This window comes from Sinocyclocheilus anshuiensis, unplaced genomic scaffold (genome assembly GCF_001515605.1).
Source record: "Sinocyclocheilus anshuiensis isolate Anshui unplaced genomic scaffold, SAMN03320099.WGS_v1.1 scaffold940, whole genome shotgun sequence".
NCBI lineage: Eukaryota > Metazoa > Chordata > Actinopteri > Cypriniformes > Cyprinidae > Sinocyclocheilus > Sinocyclocheilus anshuiensis.
In genome coordinates this window covers 238,526-245,837 of record NW_015549620.1, presented here as the reverse complement: position 1 = coordinate 245,837, position 7,312 = coordinate 238,526, and the positions used below count along the sequence as shown (strand labels likewise).

The 7,312-nt window shown below is 34.3% G+C and overlaps 1 protein-coding gene across 1 annotated transcript in view; it reads right to left on the bottom strand.

The window, feature by feature from the left end:
* The window catches only part of LOC107659404 (unconventional myosin-IXb-like), a 32,431-nt gene extending 31,919 nt beyond the window's left edge, over positions 1-512 (bottom strand). The window contains exon 1 of the mRNA XM_016448330.1: positions 494-512. The gene's annotated coding sequence lies outside the window, so the exon portion shown is untranslated. The remainder of the gene's footprint in view (positions 1-493) is intronic.
* Positions 513-7,312: the final 6,800 nt, after the last annotated feature.

The window sequence follows — 7,312 nt, the reverse complement described above, 5'->3', positions numbered from 1 at the left end:
CTCAAGTAAGATTTTTGTTGGCACAAGGAGTCTGACAACAGCCAGTGCTCCACATAGAGATCTGATCTCATCTCATCGTGTAAAAATGCTGTAAAGTGAGGAGGCTTTCAAATATAATGTCATAAATAGACTTTCTATATCAATTAACTTCTATTAACTAAATTAATTCAACATTTGGTGTTCTGATTTAGGTGGATCGATGGGATCGATGTGCACTGACCGCTACAGTATTCTTGTCAGAGAACTCAGAGTCATGTCTCAATTTAATGATTTCTATTGTGTTATTTCAATGAGAGAAAATCTAGAGTTCGATTTTCTCGGTACCGTACAAAAACTTTCATTAACAATATAAACAAACATTATTATAACATTATCATTACAACTATAATGCCATTTTTTAGATGATTATTAACCCTTATGCGCTGTTCAGGGTAATTTGAAACCCCAAATTAAGTTTGCTGAAATGTAAAAATAAATCAAATATACCTTCAACCTTCATCTAAATGGCATGAGACTTCATGACTTTGTTGACACTTGCTAGCTCTACAAACATAAATAAATGGTCCAGACTGAACCTCAGAGACAGACATACTGCACAGACCTCATCATAACACATGCTGTAAACTCACTCTAAAGTCTTATTCACACCCCAAGCAAATATTCACTATGAACAAAACCTTAAATCGAAACTGCACTGATAAAAAAATTCTGCTTGATTTACTTAAAATATGATGAATTTTTTTGCACAATTTTATTACGTAGATCAAACAAGACCAGTCTTTGTACAAACTACTTAATTTTTCTGTCTGTTGAAAGAAAATTTGCACATAAAGTACACTTAATTTTAGTATTTCTTTAGTCTTTTTTGTGTGTGTGTGATCTACATAACTTTAAGTGTGTATTTTTTATATCTTTAAGTGTGAAATGTGTATTTTTGATTGAATCCAACTTAATTTTTAAATTTCCCTATTACAAATTTCAAGTGGGATCTACTTTGTTTTTCCAAATTTGTTAGTGTATTTTTAAGTTACATGTACTAAAATTTCCTAATTAGCAAGTATTTCTACTGAAAGTATAAATGCAGTTAGTTCTTTTTTTTTTTACAACTATTTACTATTCCACTACTGGTACTTTTCAATGGAATGCCAGTAGAATATATACTCATAAAATATGGAAATCTAGTTATTACATCACATAAAGCTGACATTTTTGCCATTTGATAGTAAAAACGGCACAGAATATTTTCTATAAAATTGTGTTTTTCAGTCCTTAACAGTAACATACTCTAAGACTTTAAAACAAGAAGCACACAAACATGATCCCAATGTGGAAATGAAGCAGATCTTCTTATAAAGCAAAATTTTATTTTCTTTGTGTTTCTATTGAAATAAATTCACATTGTGCAAAATATTTTCCATGAGTCACGTTTCTCACTTCTTAACAGTCATCTTTCCTTCAAATGCACCTTGAACATTAACAGACTCACAAACATGGTCCGAATTCAGTTTCTTTGGATAGCTTAGCTCCAAGGCATAAACAAGGCCCATTAGGTAGGTGCAAGCATGTGCTACATTGGGAATAGCAAAAAGGACCTCTGCTCCCTCGATGGCTATTTCAGTTTGCTTCTCGAGACCTCCATCCCTGGCTTTGCTGACCACAAGGATGGAGTACAAATGAAGTGAGGTCCTCTTGGATGGCTGCATCACTGTTGTCATCATAAACCTGTTAAATATACCAGAGAGAATTAAACCTACTTTTTTTGCTAATATGAAGAAGGTATATAGCTCTTTGCTCTCCCTCTGAACAGAAATCTGGGTGGGATTACGAGGTTGCTGTGGTAGTTTTGAGTGGTGTTACCTGGTAGTCCTTGATTAACTCCTCTGTCTTTTCACCAAGGTAGAGAATGATGCCTCTGATTGCAGTTTCTCTTTGGGACTCAATGCTGTTGTCCTACAAATATATTAAATATGAGATTATCTTAAATGCAGAATAGAATGCTACAACATTAAACTAACTACTACAATGTTAAAAGTACATGCCTCATTTATGATGCCATTTGAAATGAAAACAACTTTTTGTCTGGCCCATGAGCTAACTAAGTTCATTTAACTTTATCCCCCACTTTCCTCGCTACAATAAAGCCATTAATTGAAAGTCGCATACCTTTATGCAGTGTACTTGTCAAGAGAATCGCCTGGTAAGGACACAGTGTTATGGTTAGTGACTGATCAGTGCAAGAAAAACAAAAACAAAAAAACATAGCAAATAATTTAACTATAATTAAAAATAGTTTCAAATTTTCTTCTCTCCACAACCACTGCAGGTGGTTGACCTGCTGATCAGACAGCAGAGTGTCTTCAGTAGGAGGCTCCTCCAACTCCGCTGTAATAAGAACCGATACAGAAAGTCACTCTATTCCTACCAGCCATTCCTAATAATTCTATATAATGACTCTCCTCTGCAAGGGCAGAGGACTTATATCTGACTGACACACTGTGATTTGCACTCCTTATCCAGCTACCCTGTATACTTCTACATTTTTATACAGTAGGTTAGTTTATTTTTTATTTTTTATATATGTACATGTGTGTAATACTAGGGCAAATGTGCATCATCAATTACCGTCCACTAAAAGTGCTGTTTTGTAAAGTAACATTTGAAGTCTTTTTATAAAAACAAACAACCAAACAAAAATATATATCTTCTTGGGACCTTATGTGAATGATTTGATCAAATTAGTTTGTGGAATAGAATAGCTCATGGCGACATGTGCATTAGAGCTACAATTAGCATCAAGCTACATAACACAATTTAAAAGATTAATATTACGCGTTTACTCAAAATTCACTTTAAACCACCATAGACTGTATTAATTTCTGATCGCGATCTAGTGTGGATTTTAGTAATGTTGTTGAAATATATGCTTAGCATTTATAATAAACATCCATTATTAAAATAGCTCCAATCACATGAAAATCACACACAAACCATACTATCACAACCATACATATTAATGTGAAATAATAATTTCACATGTAGAAATATTGGGTTTGTTTTTCATCCAGAAGCACCTACAAGCGTAGCCATAATTTAGTCCACGTACAACAACGTTATCTTCAAATTACACATAAATAAAGTAATATTTCTTTTCATACAACAATTTGAAAACTGTAAAGACAACCAACTATAACGTCACTTTGCTAACGTTATTCTTACCTTAAGTTTAGTGTAGACTTTTCTTCGTCTGGAATGTGCAGGGTTTCCAAACCAAAAATGTGAAGGGAAGTAATTATTTTGTACTGAGTAAATAAAACAAGGTTATTGTTTGTTATGTGTGTGTACCTAAGAATATTGGCTGGGATTACGTAGATAAATTTTGTAAAGGAAAAAAATGCACAATGTCTTGTATTTTGAACAAATGCAGAATAATTCACAACTAGATATACTCATGTAACGATACAAACTTAACATTTTCTTGTTAATATCACAGATTTAATTACGTAACATTTACATCCACTCAGATTAATTTTTTTTCAGTGCACACACATATACAACACACATTCTGGTTTGACTGTAATAATGTCATAATTGGCACAAAAAAAATTCAGTACACAAAAATGCTAAACTTAGACAAAGTGATGATTTTATACACTGTAAAAAAAAAAGGAACAGACAGACATTTCCGTTAACCTTAACACAACACAATTAAGGGCAAATTTCAAAATACATGTAAAGCACCTGTAAAAAATAAATACAGAAGATTCCTTCATATTAATAAAGTACTGTCAGGATCACCAAGATCACCAGTCACTTACCTGTCACTTCTGCGCACTACATTTCCCAGAATCCCTCCTGGTTCACACTTGCTCACATTCCACAATCACCACCTCTCTGCCATTAGCCTCATCATCAGTTGGTTTTTATAAGTCAGCACCAAACACACACGCATCGTCTGGTCTAGTCTTTGCATAGGACTGCTTTCTCCAATGTGGTTTGTGAATAAGACTTCCTACATTGAGATAATACTACTCACCTTTGTTGTCCACTACCTTGCATCAACTTAACTAGCTACCTATCCATGCTAATTACCTGCTACGAATCTGAAGACAATCTTCTGGTGCAGATTAGACAATGAACTGTATCAACAGAAACCGACATCAGCTAGCACCTGTTCTCTAAAGCACTATCTTGATTATGCACTGTGGCTAAGTGGCTTAGTGGCTTGTCCTTCATTGTTGGCGAGGTTACCGACTGCCCTGTGGATGAAACCGAGTTCAGTTCTGAGCCAGCTCTAGCCCAGATCAGTTATAGGTCCATTCCAGCTCCAGAATCTGTTTCAACCCATGAGCAAGCTCCAGAGTCTGGGCCAACTCCAGAGATTATAACCTAGGGTGACCATACGTGCCATTTTTCCCAGACGCGTCCTGGCCAGGATTCCTATATTGCTTTGATTCAAAGTACCTCGAGAGCGTTTCGAAAACATAAGGAACCGATGTCATACATGCACTAGACACTGTGTTCTCCATTTTTTGATGTAGTGTCTAATGAATGATCTGTAGTGTGTATATTATTGACTAATGTGTGTATGATTTGAAAGCTTTGTTTGATTTTGAGTACAGGTGAAATGGTTTTGAAGCGATCGTTTGATTTTGAAATCAGGGTTTCTGTGAATTTAGTTTGTAGGTTTGAATTTGTTTTTAAGGTTTTGAGAAAATGAGTGATGGTTTCAAGAAATGTGTTTTAGCAATTCAGAAAAAAAATGTAACTAGCTACCTACCTATGCTACTTACCTGCTACGAATCTCTCTCAGTCATCATCTGCTTCCATCTTCTGTGATCCGGCGCTGATCCCCTCCTCACCTGCAATACAAGGAAAGTTAAGACTGTTATAATCAAGTTTGTTGGACTATTGCATTCTGAACAATCACTCACCTGCTTGTCTTCTGGTTCTACCAATAAAGTCTGTTTGAGTTTGACATTTACCTGTGTTGATCCTCCTGTTTGCTGACAAGTACATCCTAGCATCCTATTTAATCCATATATTTTAATTTAAGTTATATATATTTTAATTTAAGTTATTTTAAGTTACACCATGGCACATTGGACACGCTATTTCCATGAAGGAAAGTTAGAAATGTGGTTATTTTTTTAAACTGAATTTTACATAATACTTGTACTGAACAGTGCAACATTCTGAAGTGTATAGCATTTTTTTTATGCATTCTAGATGCTCTACAAGTGTATTATCTGTTCACTCTCCCTGGTAGAAAAAATGGCATTAATCACATCTGGAGGCAAATGTAAATAACATTTCAGTTGGATTCATTTGCAGTAATTTTAATTAATAATTAAAATGATTATTAATACATTACTTTTAATAACTTGCCAGTCAGAAGCAGCATTTAAAAATAATTTCATATGAAATAGGCAAGTTGTGTCATCGTTTGGTTATTGACAAGTAGTGACTTTTTTTAGTGTTAAATATGGACTGATAATTGCATATCTGTCAGTCTGACTAAACTATAATCCTGAACATTTTTAAATACACAATATATAGATTTATTTTATTTTTTATAATTTATGTACATTTTATACATTCTATTAAATATATAAAATTTATTTATAATATATTGTATAATATATTATTTATAATACATTATAGTTTATGATAGTTATGCATAAATTTAGCATTACCGGTTGTCATGGAAGCCTAGTACTGTTATCAGCTCATCACTGCTTACAACATCACAGCAAACAGGATTATCGAATCAAAGGAGATGTGGGAATTTATTTTTATCTTATTACTCAGCTACGCTCTTCCTTTCTCATAAACTCTTATCCTCTCACTATAGTTTCTCTCTCTCTTTTCTGTGTGTTGACATGGTAACAGCTTGTGAGGAAGGGAGTGGTTAGAAGAAGAGAGCCGCTGTTTCCACTTCTTGCAGCAGTTCTCTCAGTGAGCGGACATGTGCTCCGAATCACATATCACCCTAAACGCATTACAGCATAAACAAACGACTGGTTTCCATAGTAACATGCTCTGCATCCTAGCAACAGAAATAAATACCAAGGGCTACATATTATTGAATGATAACTTCTAATGTGCAATTTTGACCAGACCTCATATTTCTGGTGGTATAAAATGTAGTGGATTTTTGGCTAAAGATGTTTAAATTAAGACATTATAAGTGAACATCAACAAATGATGGTTTGGAATGTGAATTAAAGTTAAAACACACCATCCCTCAATCTTATAACTTTCTTGTTCTTCTTCTACTTCTTTTTTTTTCAGAAATGGATATACAGTACATTCTTTTCACTATATCACCCTGGCTATATGAACCCTATTGGGACATTAATTTATTTCAGGACAGTTGTTGGTACAGTATTTGCAACGGCATATGACGTTTATCATTATCATTAACCCTCAACATTACTTTTGTCTTGACCAATCTCTCTTTAACATGGGTGCTTGCATTAAAGAACAATATACATTTTTATGCAGTTTAATAACAAAGTGAGAATGTGACACATCCAGCTTGTATTGAACTCACAAAAAAAAGTAAAATATGCTAACATCTCTCTGAAAACCTTTTCACAAATGTTTCTAGTGTCTTCTCCTGACCAGTGTGCATTTGAAATACTTGTAGTGCTTGATGATGTAGAATAACAATAGTTTCACAACCAAGAAGCTGGACATGGACCAATTAGAGAACTGGCTTTTTAGCAGTATGTCAGTTTGCGCCACTATAGTTTTCTTTAATACATTTTATAGGAGGTAAAAGATGTTTTAATCTTTACCAGGTATACTGACCTAACCCTCAGGTGTACGTACCCTCACTATAAATACACAACCTTTTAATGTTAGGGTTGTGGTTTGTGGATTAGTCCTGCTAAGTTATGCTATTTATAGTAGAAACACATACTGATATTTCACGCATGACATTCATTTTCAGCACGTGTTAGAATAGTAATAGGCCTACATGCAGACTGACATTTTTATACCTGACGGAATAATTGCAAAGATGACTGTTTAAATTGGTCATCCTGATCAGGTAGGTCAGATTTCTTGTTATCCAGTCTACTGGGACAGAATGTGAAAGGCAGTGATGAATTTCAGTTTATTTTGGTTAATTCAGTTAGCTAAGTTTAGTCAATAAAACCATAAAAGAAACTGTAAATACTGAATACACTCTCTGGGTCTTTTTCTTTGGCGGTGTCTGAATTCAGTAACTGTATGAATGAGAAAGCAAATTCATGTTCAGAAATTCTTGTGAGGAGCAGGGCTGAAGAAAGTGCGAGAGAGAGAGAGA